Raw genomic sequence first — 16,479 nt, 5'->3', positions numbered from 1 at the left:
GGATCCGCGCGGGGCTCAGCCAAGCGCAGGGGCGGGAGGAGCCGCGCTCTGCGCCTCGCATTCCTCTCCTGTAATTAAAGCCGGTGCGCTGGGCGGAGGGGGAATTTCCCAAAGGGTTTTACTGGCGTCTGGACAAGGGTCAGACAATGAGAACATTTGACAGGGTGCCCAAATCCGCTGTATCTTGGATACGCTCAAAGCCTCCCCCGTGCTCCTCGTCCCAGGCGCTGCTTTAGGGGAGGTTTGGGCAGGTTGGGAGGTGGGGACGGCGCGGGGGGAGTTTGGGGACTCTCACCAAACCCCCACAGCCCTCAACCCAGCCAGGCTGCCCCAAAAACGCCAACGCTTGAGCAGCACAGACCCCGGCAGCACATTCCCGGCGGGAAGCCCTGGGCAGGGGCACCAAACGCACCTTGGAGACCCCCAGCGCTCGGATCGATGCTTTAAAAAGTGCTTTGCTGCCTTCAGCAGGTCCCTGCCTCGCTCCCTGGGGATCCAGGGGCGCTGGGGGCTTATCCTGGTTTTTCCAGCCCCGGGAGATATTCGGGATGCTCTGACAACTGCCCGGAAACCATCCCAGCTTCCCAAAAGCCCTCGAGTGCCTTTGAACTCTCACTCCCTCCTGCCTCTCCGGCTCACTTCCAGCAATCCCTGGGTGCTCCCGCGGCACCCAGAGAGGCTCCAGTGGGAATCGCCTCTGGAGCAGGGAGGCCCCTGGGGTGTCCACACGGCAGAGCCCAAATCAAACCACCCAAAACTGGAGCTCAGGAGGATCCTCCCCAGAGCCCAGCGCCGTTCCCGGGGCTCATTCCCGCTTTTCCCAACTCCCTGCCCGTGCCCAGGTGTGGGGAGAGCCCGGGACACGTGCAGAGCCTGTCCGGGGCTGCCCCTAATGAGAGATGGACACAAAACCCCCTCCCCGAGAGCTGGGATGGACAGGAGGGATGGACAGATGGACAGACAGATGGATGGACGCTCCAGAGCAGAGCCCGGAACACCTCGTTTCCCACTGAGCTCCACACCAGTTGCATCCCAAGGAGGTGGAACCAGCCTCAGTTTTGGGGGATCAGCTGCAGCTCCCCCTCCCCAGCCCCGGACTGGCTCGTGCCCCATCAGGCCCCAATTCCTGGTGGATTTTTAAACTTTACCCCTCAGATTTTTTGGGGAGCAGCGCAAGGCAGAGCTTGGGCAACGATCCATTTCCAAGCTGTCTTTGACAAGTGGCTCCAGCCCAGCCAGATTAGATCTCCTAATCACATTTCCGAGGCGCCCGGGATCACGAATGGGGGATTTAGAGAATATTTGTCATTGTAACCGTGTCATTTCCCAGCCTCTCCCTCGTTCTAGCCAGACTTTTTGGTTTCATGGGAACATCTCCCATGGAAAGAGACCTCTGGAATATTTGTGGTGCAGCTGAAGGCGCGCTGGGTGTCTGTCACTTGCACATCCCATGGACGGGGTGATTCCAGGGTTATTTATGGATTTTAATCAGCTTTCTCATCACCACCCGATTTTCTACTGAGAGCTGCTTGAACAGAACCCAAATCTTTGCAGAATTCCTGATAAATCTTCCAGGAATAAAAAGGGGGAAGCTGAGGAACCCCCCAGATCCTGCAAAGCTCGGCAGAGCAGGGCTCCCCTGCTTCCCTGCGGAGCCGAGGGTGAGACCACAGCACCTCCAGCACCTTTGTGGAGGCATTCCAGGGAAATGTGCCCCAGAAATCCCTGGATTCAGCCACGGCAGCACCGCAGGCAGAGCCCAGCTCCCTTCCCCAGGATGCAGCCATGGAAAATCCACTTTGGGAAGGGCCAAACCTCTCCTGATTTCCCAGGTGCACACACAACCTCCTTGCAGAGCACAGAATCCAGCGTGGAGCTACTCCAAGAAAAGAAATCTTTCATTCCTGGCTGCTTTTGCACTTTGCTTTATTCCCATTGGGATGCTCCTGCCCACCCCTCTCCAGGAGCCCAGGAGATGTTTTCCTTTTCCAGTGGGAATTCCAGGCTTTCCCTACATCAGGAATTTTGTTTGAAGAGTGGGGCGGGTGAGCTGCTGAGGGGACAGCGCTGTCCCCACAGCGGGCAGTCCCACAGGAGTGGCTTTTCCTCGGTGCCTGAGGCTGCAGAAATGTTCCCCCAGGACAAGTTGGAGCCAGGAGGGATATTTTATATTTTACATCTCCAGTTTGTTTGTCCCACTCAGCTTCAGGCACAAAACCAGCCTGGAGGAGCTGCAACCTCTCCTTCCCACTTTTCCATCTGGAGCAGCGTGCCACTTCCAGCCCTCCTTCCCTCTTCCCCACATGAATTATTTCAGGTGAAAAGGTTTTTCTTTGTACCAAGAAAAAAAAAATCCTCCAGACCTAGATGAAAAAATCAGGATAAATTCATTTCTGTTTGACCCCTCGGTGCTCTGCAAACCCACAAATCCAGCCTGAGCAGGGAAGTGACCCTTGGAGAGGCCCCAGGATCCCAAAATCACAACTTGTGCGTGCTGGGTCCCAGCCCAAACCCCAAATCCCTCTGCTCAGCCCCGCTGCCCTTTGCAGAGCGCCGATCCCTCCGGATTTATTTCCATGTGGAAGGATGGGAGAGGGAAGGGAGGGGGTAATGACCCAGATCTGTTCCTGCTCACTCAATTCCTGCCATCAATTTTTCCACGGAGCCCGTTAGGAGAGGGCAGCAGCAGCTCAGGAACCCAGGTAAGGCCCTGGCTGACAGGATCCTCCTGGGCCTTTTTGCACATTCCTGGTCACAAATATTTCAGCTCCTGCCGCCCCAGCTGTAATTAAGTCTGGGCTGCGAGGCAGGAGACACCGCAGGAGCCAGGGCGGAATTTGGATTTGCCAGAGCAGCAAATCCAAATTCCGGGCTGGTGAGGGATGGGTTGGATTGGGCAGGGATGGGGGGTCGGTGGTGGGGATCACTCAGGGATTGATGGTCTGGATCTGGATCAGGTTCAATGATCTGGATCAGGCAGGGATGGGGGATTGATGGCCTGGATCAGGAAAGGATGGGGGATTGATGGCCTGGATCTGGATCAGGATCAGGCTCAGTGGTCTGGATTGGGCAGGGGATTGATGGTCTGGATCACTCAGGGATGGGGGACTGATGGCCTGGATCTGGATCTGGATCAGTGGTCTGGATCAAGCAGGGATGAGGGATTGATGGTCTGGATCAGGAAAGGATGGGGGATTGATGGTCTGGATCAGGAAAGGATGGGGGATCGATGATCTGGATCAAGCAGGGATGAGGGATTGATGGTCTGGATCAAGCAGGGATGAGGGATTGATGGTCTGGATCAGGAAAGGATGGGGGATCGATGATCTGGATCAGGTTCAATGATCTGGATCAGACAGGGATGGGGGATTGATAGCCTGGATCTGGATCTGGATCAGGATCAGTGGTCTGGATCAGGCAGGGATGGGGCATTGATGGTCTGGTTCCATCGGGGATGGGGCATTGATGGTCTGGCTCCATCGGGGATGGGGCATTGATGGTCTGGCTCCATCAGGGATGGGGCATTGATGGTCTGGCTCCATCGGGGATGGGGCATTGATGGTCTGGCTCCATCGGGGATGGGGCATTGATGATCTGGCTCCATCGGGGATGGGGCATTGATGGTCTGGCTCCATCGGGGATGGGGGTGTCAGTGGTCTGGACCTGGACCAGGCTGGATTGTCTGGCCCTGGCAGGGACGTGGAGCTGCAGCTGAGCCACCCTGGGCAGTGCAGGGGCTGGACCCTGGTGAGGAGGTCCCTGCTCCCCTTAGAGCTCCAGGAACTCCAGCTTGGGACTGGGGGGAGATGGGCTGGAGGTCAGGGGTGACCAGAGCAGAGGGAACAAAGAGATGGAGGAATTCGCAGGGACAGGTGAGGATGGAGCCCCTCGGGGCTTTGTCCAGGGCTAAAAGGTGAAGGCAGGGTAAAACCATCAGCTCCACAGAGGCCACTTCAGCCCCCCTGGGAAGAGCCTTCCGTGGGCTCAGGCCCATCTCAGGTGACTTCAGGGATGCCACCCTGGGCAGAAACTTGGGAATAAAAGAGATCAACCCTTCTCCCACATCACCCATCAGGGCTGAGTCCTCCAGCAGAGGCAGGGCCATCCTGGAGCCCCCTGAAGTGCTGGGGGCACCCTCAGCATCAGGTCCGAGGGCAGGCAGATGTGGGATATTCGTGCTCTGACCACTACCAGCCCTGTTGTTACCTGTAATTCCCTGTTATTCCCTGTTTTTCCCTATTATTCCCTGCTTTCCCCCATTTTTCCTTGTTGCTCCCTGTTTTTCCTTGTTATTTCCTGTAATTCCCTGTTATTCTCTGTTATTCCCCATTTTCCCCCGTTTTTTCCCCATTTTTCCCTGTTTTTCCCCGTTTTTCCCTGTTACTCCCCGTTTTGCCCTGTTATTCCCCGTTTTTCCCTGTTATTCCCCATTTTCCCTGTTTTTCCCTGTTATTCCCCATTTTTCCCTAATTTCCCCCATTTTCCCCTGTTATTCCCCGTTTTCCCCCTGTTATTCCCCGTTTTCCCCCTGTTATTCCCCGTTATTCCCCGTTATTCCCCGTTTTTCCCCATTTTTCCCTGTTATTCCGTTTTTCCCCGTTTTTCCCCTGCTATTCCCCGTTTTTCCCTGTTATTCCCCGGTTTTCCCCTGTTATTCCCCGGTTTTCCCCGTTTTTCCCCATTTTCCCCTGTTATTCCCCGTTTTTCCCCTGTTATTCCCCGTTTTTCCCCGTTTTTCCCATTTTTCCCTGTTATTCCCTGTTTTTCCCCGTTTTTCCCCTGCTATTCCCCGTTTTTCCCTGTTATTCCCCGGTTTTCCCCTGTTATTCCCCGGTTTTCCCCATTTTCCCCTGTTATTCCCCGTTTTTCCCTGTTATTCCCCGTTTTTCCCTGTTATTCCCCGGTTTTCCCCTGTTATTCCCCGTTTTTCCCCATTTTCCCCTGTTATTCCCCGTTTTTCCCCTGTTATTCCCCGTTTTTCCCCGTTTTTCCCCGTTTTTCCCCATTTTTCCCTGTTATTCCCTGTTTTTCCCCGTTTTTCCCCTGCTATTGCCCGTTTTTTCCTGTTTTTCCCCGCTGTCCCCAGGGACTCATCCCGTTCTGCTGCCTCCCGGCACCTCCCACCACCAGCAGGAACTCACCTGGAGCCAGCGTCCCTTTGCCACCCCGGAGCTGTCCCCTGCCCCGCTCGCCCCCCTGGGCAGGGCACTGAGGGCCACTGTCCCCTCCCAAGGGACAGCCACACCTCCCCAGCGCCGCGGGGACACCCAAAGGTGCGGCGTGAGGGTGTCCCCAAGCTGTCCCTGAGCCTGCTGCCCCTTCCTGCTGCTGCTGCAGCTCTGCCACCGCTCCCTGGGGACACACACACAAACCGGGAGGGGACATTTTTTTTTGAGCCCCTCTGGGCACTCCCTGCCCGCTCATCGGAGAGGGGCCCAGGGCTGGGCTCGCCCTCCCCGCTCTCCTCAGTGGCGCTGAAGCTTCTGGCAGGGAAAATTCCTCATTTTGCTGAGCGGGTCTCGCAGTCCAGACACGTGAGAGCGGCACAGCGCACACAGAGTCCCCACAGCAGCCCCCCAAACCCCTGCACGAACCCACCTGGGCTGCCCAAACCCCCTCGGGACCCTCGAGTCGGTACCACAACACACCTGAATTAACAGCGGCAATCAGGTGACGCCAAAACCGCGGCAATTCCCCTCTCCGAGTCCTTAATCTGCTTTTCCCTGGCTGACATCACCGCTCAGGTTGATACACGCACCGCTTCCCTTATCTTTCTTCGGGATTACCTCATCGGAGAGGACTCGGAGAGCCTTCCTCTCTCCCTCTTCCTCCTCTCCCAGCTCGGAGCTGCAAGTTTGCAGGCGGAGGAAGGAAGGGCTGGATGCGGCTCCAGTCCTGCCGCTCCCCCCCCGCATCCTTCCAGCGCCCAGGGAGATCCGGGCAGGCACCAGCAGCGCCAGAGCTGCCCTGTGCCCTTCGGAAATCAAAACGCACCTCCCGCACCCGGCACAGGCTCCGCGGGGTTAATTCCCGCTGCAAACAATGCCCAAGTGTTTGCACACACACACAGAGCCCGGTCCCGCTTCGCCCGGGGTAAAAAAAAAAACCAAAACTTAAATTCGTGTACAGGAACACCCATTCCAGCCCTGCAATGCAAGGGTTAACGAGCTCACGTGTAATTAACTGATAACTACGTTAACATGTGTTGCATGTAATTCCCCGTCAGCATAAATAAAGGGAATGCAGCATGAGCATACCCACACACCTCACAAATATTCATACAGAGGTGAATTTTGGCCAGTTCGGGATTATTCTCACCCAAAACAAAGCCAGTTTCATTTTTTTCCCCCAAGCTCACCAGCCACCTCCACAAGAACAGAGCCACAGCAAGCCACAGCCACCCTTCAGCCACACCACCGCCAAGAGAATGAAATCCGTATATTCCCACATTTTCGGCTCGGGTTGCTTTGGGACGCTCCGGGCCGGCACCCCCGGGGATGCTGCCCAGGTGAGGCAGCCGGCAGCGGGGGGATGCAGGTGCCTGCGGCCGCTCCGCGTGTGCTCAGCGCCGATCCCACCGCGGGCTGAGCGTTCCCCCGGTGCCCCCGCTCGCCCTCACGCACGCAACTCCTGCAGGCAACGCTCCAGACAAAGAAAGCGAGAGAAAAACGCCGTCTTACTTTTTTTTTTTCTCCTCCTCCTTTTTTTTTTTTTTCCTGCTTTTCTTTCCCCCTCCTCTCTCGTCCCGCCGCTTCACCCGCGGGACTCCAGCGATTCTTTTTGGGGGGTGGGGATCCTGCAAAGCAACTTCAGGAGGCGCCGGGCGCTGCTCGGAGCCGAGCGGAGGCACCGGGGAGGGCTCGGCCGGCGGAGAAGAGAAGGAACAAAAGCCCCGGCGCTGCCCGAGCGGTGCTGAATAGGTGCCTTCCTAATTGTAAAGGGGATTGTGAGGCTGTGTGTGGCTGCGGGGCGGGAGGGGGCGGGTGAAGGGGCGATGGAGAGAGGCCTCCCTCCCTCCCACCCGGCTGGGGCCGGGCCGCCCGCAACCCCGAGCCGAGCTGGTGCATAAATTATCTCCTGGCTCTCCATCTCTCGCCGCCCGAGCCGCGCATCCCCGGCAGTTTCCCATTCCCCGCACGGCGGATGCGGTACCCAGGGCACGGCCCCCTCTGCCCCGCGCCCCGGGCAGCGATGCCGCCTCTTCCCGGCTCTTCCCGGCTCTTCCCGGCTCTTCCCGGCTCGCCTCTCTCCCGCTTTCCCCCTTCCTGCTTTGTCTCCGGCCCCGTCTCGCAGCCGAGCAGACACAAAAGAGCCTCTGACCTGGGAGGAGAAATCTCCTTTTCCAAGGGAAAAAAAAAAAAAAAAAAGCCCACCCGAGGTCCCCGGTGCGCGCTTTGAGCAGGCAGGGGAATTCAAATTAGCTGGGCTAGCTCGGGACCGGAGGCAGCATTGCTCCCCTAATGAGTGCAATTAGCGGGGTGAGGATGGAAGCGGCTTCCCCTGCGGCTTTCCCCGGCTGCCCGCGCTCTTCCACGGGCTTTTGGGGGGAAAACGGCGTTTTCCCACTCTCGGGAGCTGCTGGGGCAGGAGCTGTCCCTGGGTCACCTCAGTCTCCAACCAGCGGGGTTCAGACAGGATTAAATCCCAAACCCATCCCGAGTCCTCCGGGGCTTGGCAAAGCAAAGACAAGTCGGATTTGGGACCTTTTTTTTTTTTTTTTCTTTCCTCTCCTTTCCGTGGCTCGTTGCTATCCCTCCACCTCAGCTCTCCCAAATCCCGGCTGTCAGCGGAACAACGGCGGATTCGGGGGGATTTAGCAGGCTCGGGAGCCAGATCCTCCTCCCGTGGCAGCGCGGAGTTACCTCACCCCGGGCCGGGACAGCTCTGCCCCGGGGCCACGGGCGGTCCCTGGAGCTGGGCAAGGACCCTCCCTGCTCTCTGCCCTCTAAATAACTCCAAAAATCCAAATTTCAGCTGTTAATTTCGGCTGCAGGGGTGTGGCTGAGACGCGGGATGGGGTGAGGATGGAGCAGGGTCCATCCTGCTCATCCTCCCCTTAAAAAAGGATGGGACAATTGATGAATTCCCCTGATGCGCTGGGCAGCTCATTAACTGACGGGCCTAATGAGCTGCTGGGGTTGTCCAGCGAGCCAGGAGCGTTGGGATGGGGGGACAGTGTTGGACCCGGGCACGGGATTGCCGGAGCAGGAGGTCCAGGCGGGCCAGGAGCGGGCAGGGAGGGCTGAGCCGTCTCCCAGCATCTGCTCCGCTCTGACATTGTGCTCACTTGGGCTTTTTTTTTTTTTTTTTTTTTAATTGTCTTGATGTCCCTCATTTGCATAATCCCCCATAATGCAGCGCAGCAGGACTTTTGCTCTGAGCTAATAAATAGACGACAAAAATAAATGTGTCATGTAAGATTTGCTTCCATTCCTTGCCTTTGTGAGGGAGCTTTCACCGAGGAATGACGCTGGCGGCGTTGATCTCACAGGAGCTGTCAGCCCGGCCTGCCACGAGCAGCGACTTCCCCTCGCCCCTGGTGCTCAACTTTGCCAGATGTTTGTTTTCAGCCGAACTCGGCAGCGAGCAGCAGGAAAAGGTGGCTGTGGAATGCCGGGATGCGCTCCTGGCAGCCCGGGAATTGCTCCCAAAGCTCTTCCCCCAAATCACCCCACCCCAAAAATATCCCCCAGCCCACCCAAAGGTTCCTTGTTGTGGCTCTGCGTCCCGCGCTGGGCAGGCAGGTGCCTGAGGTGATTTATTTTTTGGAGTGTTTAATTCAGAATTGCGGAGCGCTGTGATTTCCTGGCCTCCCCAGAGCCTTGCCCGGCTCTCCTCTCACGGTGGTGTTGAATTACTGATGAAATTCGTTCCCTGAGCTGAGGAGAAGGTGTAATTGCTGTGCCATGAATATCCGAGTGGGCTCACGAAATGCAGGAGGCTTTCCCCCTTGCAGGGTCACTTCTTGCTGCAGGAGGATTTCCCCCCTTGGTTCGACAAGAATTTATTTGTCCCCTTCCAAGAAATTGGCTGGATGGAGCTCGGGATTTTGATGGGAACAGCAGAGATCCCATCGCAAAACAGTCAAGGCAGGTTCCGGGTGTCAAAACATGACTTTAAAATAAATTTGCTGGGTGTTTTCCCAGGATGGGGCTCGGCTGGAAGTGCGAGAGGTGCTGGAAGATCCCTGGAATCCAGAGGACCCTGGAATGCCAGGCCTGTGAGGACATTTGGGTCTGATGGAGCAGTGAGACTCCTCAGATTCCTGGAGGTGTAGAAGGGATGGTTCCTTTGAAATTCCTCGGGATTTCACACCTCGTGCATTCCAGCAGTTGGGTTTTTCCTCTTTTTTCCTCCCAGCCTTGTGATCCTGGAGGATTCTCAGCCCTAACATTTCCCACTGTCTTGTTTGCTGAGAAAAGCCTGAAAACACCAACCCTAAAGGGTAAAAGCTACAAGAGAAATAAAAACCTGATAATAGGCGAGCTTGCTTATTTTTCTTTTAAACCCTGACCCATTTAAACTCATTTTTATGGCTGACTCTGGAGTGGGAGATCTTTCCACGCCGGGAGAAGAAATTCCATGCACAACAAGTCCTCCCCCAGCTCATCCCAGCGGTGAAATCTTCACCCCCACGGTCTGGACCAGCACCAGATCCGTGTGCTGGGATGAGGGAACGGAGCTCTGGGAAGGCAGAGATCCGTGAGGATGGGAAGAGGGAAAACCAGCGGGAATGAGACGAGGCAAGGGCTGGACGGCTGTGGAGTCTCCCTCCAGGATGCAGTGAATAATTTCCCTTTTCCCCACAGCAGCAGGGCGAGAGGATGGGATCATCAGTCTTCATTACACGCCCGGAATAGGCTCTGTCAGGTTCTGCTGGAAAACCAATCAATATTCCCTTGGCCTGGCTGCCCACAGCTCCCACCAGGAGCTGCACAGCCAGGGCGGGCACCGGGACACGCCAGGCAACAGTTTGGGGCACAGCACAGGTCCCCACAGGGCTGGGGGGACACAGAGACACCCAGTTATTGCCACACGGCGTTTGGGTTTTAAAGGAATTCGCGCTTTTCCCTCATCCGGCTCCCCAGGGGTTTCCCTTTGCCATAAAATCTGCAGGGAACAGAACAAATCTTGGAGGGAAGGGAGGAGGGAAGGGAGGAGGGAGGGAAGGTGGATTTGTTCAGGGAGAAAAAACACCCAGGAAAGCCTGCTTTGCCCAGTTGCAAGCACAGAAATCCCTCTCAGATTGCAAAGCCAGCCCAGATCAGAGCTCCCGCACAGAGCGAGGCACCTCCAGGGATCAGCACCTGAGGACGGGCTCAGCAGAATTCCCGCTGTCTGGTTGTTCCTGACAAACACCAGGAGAGGACAGACCCCGGAATGGGAGACCCTCAGGGCCCACAAGTCCCTGGCATCTCTGGGTTTGGAGTTTGGGTTTTGGCTCTTTGGGTTTTACAGGAGCTGCTGGAAGCGACAACTGCGGGTCCCTCTCACTGGGGCAGCAGCACACAGCCCTGGGCATGACCCCCCCATGCCCACCCTCCAGACCCTTCCTGGGGCAGGAACGGGGCTCTGGTGATGCCCCCTGCCCTGGGAACTGATTGGGGCACCTGCCCAGCAGCACACAGCCCTCAAACTGACCTCAGCCCTGGGCATGACCCCTCCATGCCCACCCTCCAGACCCTTCCTGGGGCAGGAACGGGGCTCTGGTGATGCCCCCTGCCCTGGGAAGCTCCTCCGTGGCCGTTTCCTGGGCTCCTGCTGCAACCAAAGTCTCCCAGCAGGCGAGACAAGCCCCATCCATCTCGCTCCCAGCGTGGCCACACAACTAAAAATAAGCCAATAAAGGAGAAATCGCCTCGGCGAGGCAGCAGCAGCAGCAGCAGCAGCGCAATTACAGCAGAGAGAGCTGCAGCAGCTGCAGCACCTGCGCCTGGTCTGTGGCAAGGCAGGACCCCCAGAGCCCCCCTGCCCCTCTCTGCCGTGCTGTGACAGCGGTGCCAGCGGTGCCAGCGGCGCCAGCACCTGCTGCTGCCCCACGGCCCCGGCTCTGCCTCGCTGGGCTGCCCCAAGATGCTCCTGGTTGTCCCCTGGCACCTCTGAGAGCGCTGGCAGGGGGAGGTGACAGATCTGAGGGGCTCTCCCATGGCAGAGGGGAAGTTCAGGTGGGATTTTAGGAAGGAATTGTTTGCTGGCAGGGTGGGAGGCCCTGGCACAGGGTGCCCAGAGAAGCTGTGGCTGCCCCTGGATCCCTGGCAGTGCCCAAGGCCAGGCTGGGGACAGCCTGGGGCAGGGGGAGGTGTGGGAGCTGGAACCGGATGGGCTTTAAGGTCCCTTGCAATCCAAACCAGTCGGGGATTCCGTGGTCATTGCAGGGTTTGGGGTGACCCCATAATGGCAAATAACTCCAACACCCCAGCCCTGTGTGCAGATCAACTTCTGGGGGGTGAAAACCCCAATTTGGGACAGCACTCCCACCCCTCCTTTCTGTCACCTTTTAATGAACGATCTGTTCAAGTTCTGCTCCCCTCCACTGCCCCAGCAACCGAACTGGGACTCCGGGGACCCTGACCCTGGCGGTGCCGTGTCCCTGTCCCTGTCCCTGTCCCTGTCCCTGTCCCTGTCCCTGTCCCTGCACTGCCGGCCCTGGGGCAGCTCCAGCCTGACGGGATGCGCCGGGCGTTTTCCTCCGTGTGTCACGGAGATCTCCCGGCATCTTTGTCAAGGGGAGATGAATTCCGGGGAGCTCTGGGCTCCAATTTCTCCTGCAATGGCTCTGGCAGGCGGCGCACGCCGGAGCCGGGCCCGCGTCCTCCCGCTGCTGCTGATGGAATTTGATTCCGCGCTGCCAAATCTGCGCGGCTGCGAACACATTCCCGCTCTGATTAATGTGAGCAATTTCTGCTTGAAAGAAGGTTTGAAATGAGCAGCCGAGGGGAAGCGAGCGCTGAGGGTTCCCCCCAGTCCCCCACTCCCCCGGCGCTCCCTGCTGTTTGCATTTCCCAGCTCGGGGATGGGCCAGCAGCTGAGCAGACTCGCTGGCCCCGTTTCAGCGCGGCAGAAGGTGCGGGAGGCGGGGGGGGGGGGGGGGGCTGCGGGGATGGGCGGGGGGACGAGCTGGGGGACCCCTGGACCCCGGGCCGGACGGGGAAGGGACCCCCGGGCTCGCGGCGCCCGGCCCCGCTCAGCGGCACCGGGGGAAAAGGGGGCACACGGGAGGATTGGAGGGGGGGACACGGGAGGACACGGGGGGACACCCAGGGACACGGGGGGACACCCAGGAACACGGGGGGGACACGGGAGGACACGGGGGGACACCCAGGAACACGGGGGGACACCCAGGAACACGGGGGGGACACGGGAGGACACGGGGGGACACCCAGGGACACGGGGGGACACCCAGGAACACGGGGGGGACACGGGAGGACACGGGGGGACAACCAGGGACACGGGGGGGACACGGGAGGACACGGGGGGACAACCAGGGACACGGGGGGGGACACGGGAGGACACGGGGGGGACACGGGAGGACACGGGGGGACACCCAGGAACACGGGGGGACACCCAGGAACACGGGGGGGACACGGGAGGACACGGGGGGACACCCAGGGACACGGGGGGACACCCAGGAACACGGGGGGGACACGGGGGGGACACCCAGGGACACGGGGGGGGACACGGGGGGACACCCAGGAACACGGGAGGACACCCAGGAACACGGGGGGGACACTCAGGGACACGGGAGGGACACGGAGGTACACGAAGGGACACGAGGGGGACACCCAGGGACACGGGGGGACACCCAGGGACACGGGGGGGACACTCAGGGACACGGGGGGGACACCCAGGAACACGGGGGAATACAGAGCAGAGGGTTGGGGGGTACGAGGGGGCTGCACGTGGGCGGCCGATGAGTCTAAAGGTGAGGGGAAAAAGCGGGGTCCCGCCTGGGGGTACCCCGGCTGCCGGGCCGGGGGTGTCGTGTCCCCCCCCCCGTGAGGCTCAGCCCTCCTGTCTCCAGCCGGGGGTGACGCTCCGAGGGTCCCCCCATCCCTCCCCCTCTCCGGCACTCCCCTTTTCCCTGCCGGGCATCCCCACCGCCGGCTTGGGACTCGCTCAGCGCCATCCCCGGGCTGGTGCGAGCCCCGAGGTGGCCACCCGGCTCTCTGGGTGCTCTCGGAGAGGCAGAACCGGTTGCCCCAGGCCAGCACGGGAAGCATGCCCTGCCACACCACGCCTGTGCCCCACAGAAAAGCTGCCCCGTAGCCCCGGGAATCACGGGAGATTTCCCCCGTCCCCTCCGGCGTCTCCCTGAGGAGCAGAGGTGTCTTCGCGTCTCCTTTTCAATTTATTTTTATAAAGGAGCAGAGAGAGAGAGAGAGAGAGAGAGAGAGAAGGAGTCACATCCTAATCTGGCAAAATGTCAGGGAGTGATTCAGAGAAGAGGCGAGCGGCAGAGAGAGGCAGCCCACACAGGAGACTTGTTTCTGATTTCCAAATGTCAGCATGTCCTTTAATTAAATGCTGATTAACAGGGGACGTGCTCCCCTGTGCCGGGGCTGCTGCTGCTGCAGATCCCGGCTGCACAGAGAGCCTGGGCACCGCCACAGCTCTGCCACCCCTGGGATGAGCTCCGGGCACGGCGGAGTGATGCCTCAGGTTTGGGATTTTCTATTTCCCCATTCTGAGCTGCTTTAGTGTGTGGGTCTGAGATTCACATTATGGGATGGTGAACTCTGTTCACAGAGCAGGGAGACAAAACAATTCCTTCCCCAGCTGGGGACCAAGGACAAATGATCCAAATCTCAGCCCAAGAGCACAAACACCGTGGGCTGGAGAGAGGAAAACAATCAGGATGGGACTGCATGGGCTGGAGCTGGAATGGGACAATGAACCCCAACATGCAAATGGAGCAGAGCTGATCACAGTGACAGACCCCGTGGCCAGTTGTGCATTTTGGGACCATTTTGGGCTGTGCTGCCCAAGGTGGATCCATTGAGGCCTCTTAATAAATCCCTGCTTTATCCTTGAGCTCTGTCCAGTCTCTGTTCCAGCTCAGCCTTCCCAAGGCACCAGGAGAGCCACGGGAGCCGAGCCAGGCTGTGCCCAAACCCCCGCTCCTGGTCCTGTCCCCGAGCTGGAGCCCAGCCTGGGAGTTTTGTCCCCACGTCAAGTCGCAGCTGAGTGAATGTGGATGCAAAGCCAGAGGTGCTTTTGCCTTAGTTTGAGCAGCTCTTTCCATGCCCAGCTCTCTCTGCTCCCAGCTGAGCTGCAGAAATGTTCTTGGGTTTGGGATTTCTGGGAACAACTCCTGTCCCTCAGCACCATCAGCTCCAGTGCTGCTCTTTGTCCCCTCGGGCTGCTGCAGCTTTGGGGTGGGAGGGCGATCCCTGAGGGGTGGGAGGGCGATCCCTGAGGGGTGGGAGGGCCCTGGGCCGTGTCCTGGGGGGGCAAAGCCCCTGGGACCCCTGGAAGTGGGGAGCAGCTCCCTACGGACACGGCCAGGCTGGGCAGTGCCCAGCTGGCTCAGCCCCGGCTGCTGCTCCCGAGCCATGGCCCAGGAGGTGGGATTTGGGATACAGGTGGGATTTGGGATGGAGACAGGATGTGGGATGAAGGTGGGATGTGGGATACAGGTGGGATTTGGGATGGAGGTGGGATTTGGGATGGAGATGGGATTTGGGATGGAGACAGGATGTGGGATGAAAGTGGGATATGGGATACAGGTGGGATTTGGGATGGAGGTGGGATTTGGGATAGAGACAGGATTTGGGATGGATGTGGGATTTGGGATAGAGATGGGATTTGGGATGGATGTGGGATTTGGGATACAGGTGGGATAAAAGAATCACAGAATTCTGTGGGATGGAGACAGGATTTGGGATGGAGGTGGGATTTGGGATGGATGTGGGATTTGGGATGGAGGTGGGATGTGGGATGGAGGTGTGGCATGGGATGGAGATGGGATTTAGGACACAGGTGGGATTTGGGATGGAACAGGTGAGTCTGGGCTGCGCCTGTGCCTCGCTCCATGTTCCCACTGCCATTCCATGGCTTTGCAGTGTCTGGATTCTCCCGGTGAGCTTCCTGAAGTGCCACACCTGGGACAGGTGGATCCCAGCCCTGACTCGGGACAGTTTTACCAGGTTTGGGGCAGCCCCACACGAGGTTCGAGTCGAGAGAGGAGCGCTCTGCTCTGCACCTCTGGCTGACCACAGAGGTGCTCCCGGGAGGACAAAAGCTCTGCAGACTGCACAGGAAACGTGGTCCCTCCTCTGGGGACCTGTGTCACACGGAGCCACCCACACAGAGCCCGCCAGGGAGGTGACAGGGCTGAAGCCACGCGCCAGACAAGGCTAAACCTGAAACGGGCTGTAATTAAAATCGTGATTTTGGTGCCAAAACGGAGAGGAAAAGCTTTCCACGCTTCTCCTGCCATGTCCACACTGTGCCTGCGCCACACATCCCTCCCAGTGCCACCAAAGCCTGCCTGTGTCACCTTGGGATGTGTGAGATGGGGTGACCGGGAGCTCTGGGTGTCCCTGTCCCCTGTGTCACAGGGACTCTGGATGTCCCGTCCCCATGTTCCCTGTGTCCCAGGATCTCTGGGTGTCCCCTGTCCCCATTCCCCATGTCACAAGGGCTCTGGATGCCACATCTCCCTGTGTCACAGGGACTCTGGATGTCCCGTCCCCATGCTCCCTGTGTCCCAGGATCTCTGGGTGTCCCCTGTCCCTTGTTCCTGTGTCCCAGGATCTCTGGGTGTCCCCTGCCCCGTTCCCTGTGTCCCAGGATCTCTGGGTGTCCCTTGTCCCCGTTCCCTGTGTCCCAGGATCTCTGGGTGTCCCCTGCCCCGTTCCCTGTGTCCCAGGATCTCTGGGTGTCCCCTGTCCCCGTTCCCTGTGTCCCAGGATCTCTGGGTGTCCCTTGTCCCCGTTCCCTGTGTCCCAGGATCTCTGGGTGTCCCCTGTCCCCGTTCCCTGTGTCCCAGGATCTCTGGGTGTCCCCTGTCCCCGTTCCCTGTGTCCCAGGATCTCTGGGTGTCCCCTGTCCCCGTTCCCTGTGTCCCAGGATCTCTGGGTGTCCCCTGTCCCCGTTCCCTGTGTCCCAGGATCTCTGGGTGTCCCCTGTCCCCGTTCCCTGTGTCCCAGGATCTCTGGGCGTCCCCTGTCCCCGTTCCCTGTGTCCCAAGATCTCTGGGTGTCCCCTGTCCCCGTTCCCGTGCCATGTGCTGCTCACAGTTACGAGTGCTCCCTCTCCCAACCCCCTCGGCGACGCTGCCTATTCCCAGGCGCCACCTGACGGCATCAACTCCAGGAAGGATTTGTTGGACAACATTCCCCAGCCACAGAGCCAGGAATCCGCTCCGAGGGTGGAAATGGGGACACCGAGAGCAGCCCCGGCCCAGCACCTGCCCCGTGCCCACCCGGGGCAACGCCGAGCCCAGGGAGTGCCCGGCCGGCTCCTCTCTCCTTCCCA

At 59.1% G+C, this 16,479-nt stretch overlaps 1 protein-coding gene across 1 annotated transcript in view; it reads right to left on the bottom strand.

The window, feature by feature from the left end:
• BLACAT1 (BLACAT1 overlapping LEMD1 locus) overlaps nt 1–16,479 on the bottom strand; it is a 34,530-nt gene that overhangs the window by 16,772 nt on the left and 1,279 nt on the right. The window lies entirely within an intron of this gene.

This window comes from Vidua chalybeata, chromosome 24 (assembly GCF_026979565.1).
Source record: "Vidua chalybeata isolate OUT-0048 chromosome 24, bVidCha1 merged haplotype, whole genome shotgun sequence".
NCBI classification, from domain to species: Eukaryota; Metazoa; Chordata; class Aves; order Passeriformes; family Viduidae; genus Vidua; species Vidua chalybeata.
Note: the sequence above shows the minus strand (reverse complement) of the source record. Positions and strands in the feature narration are given on the sequence as shown.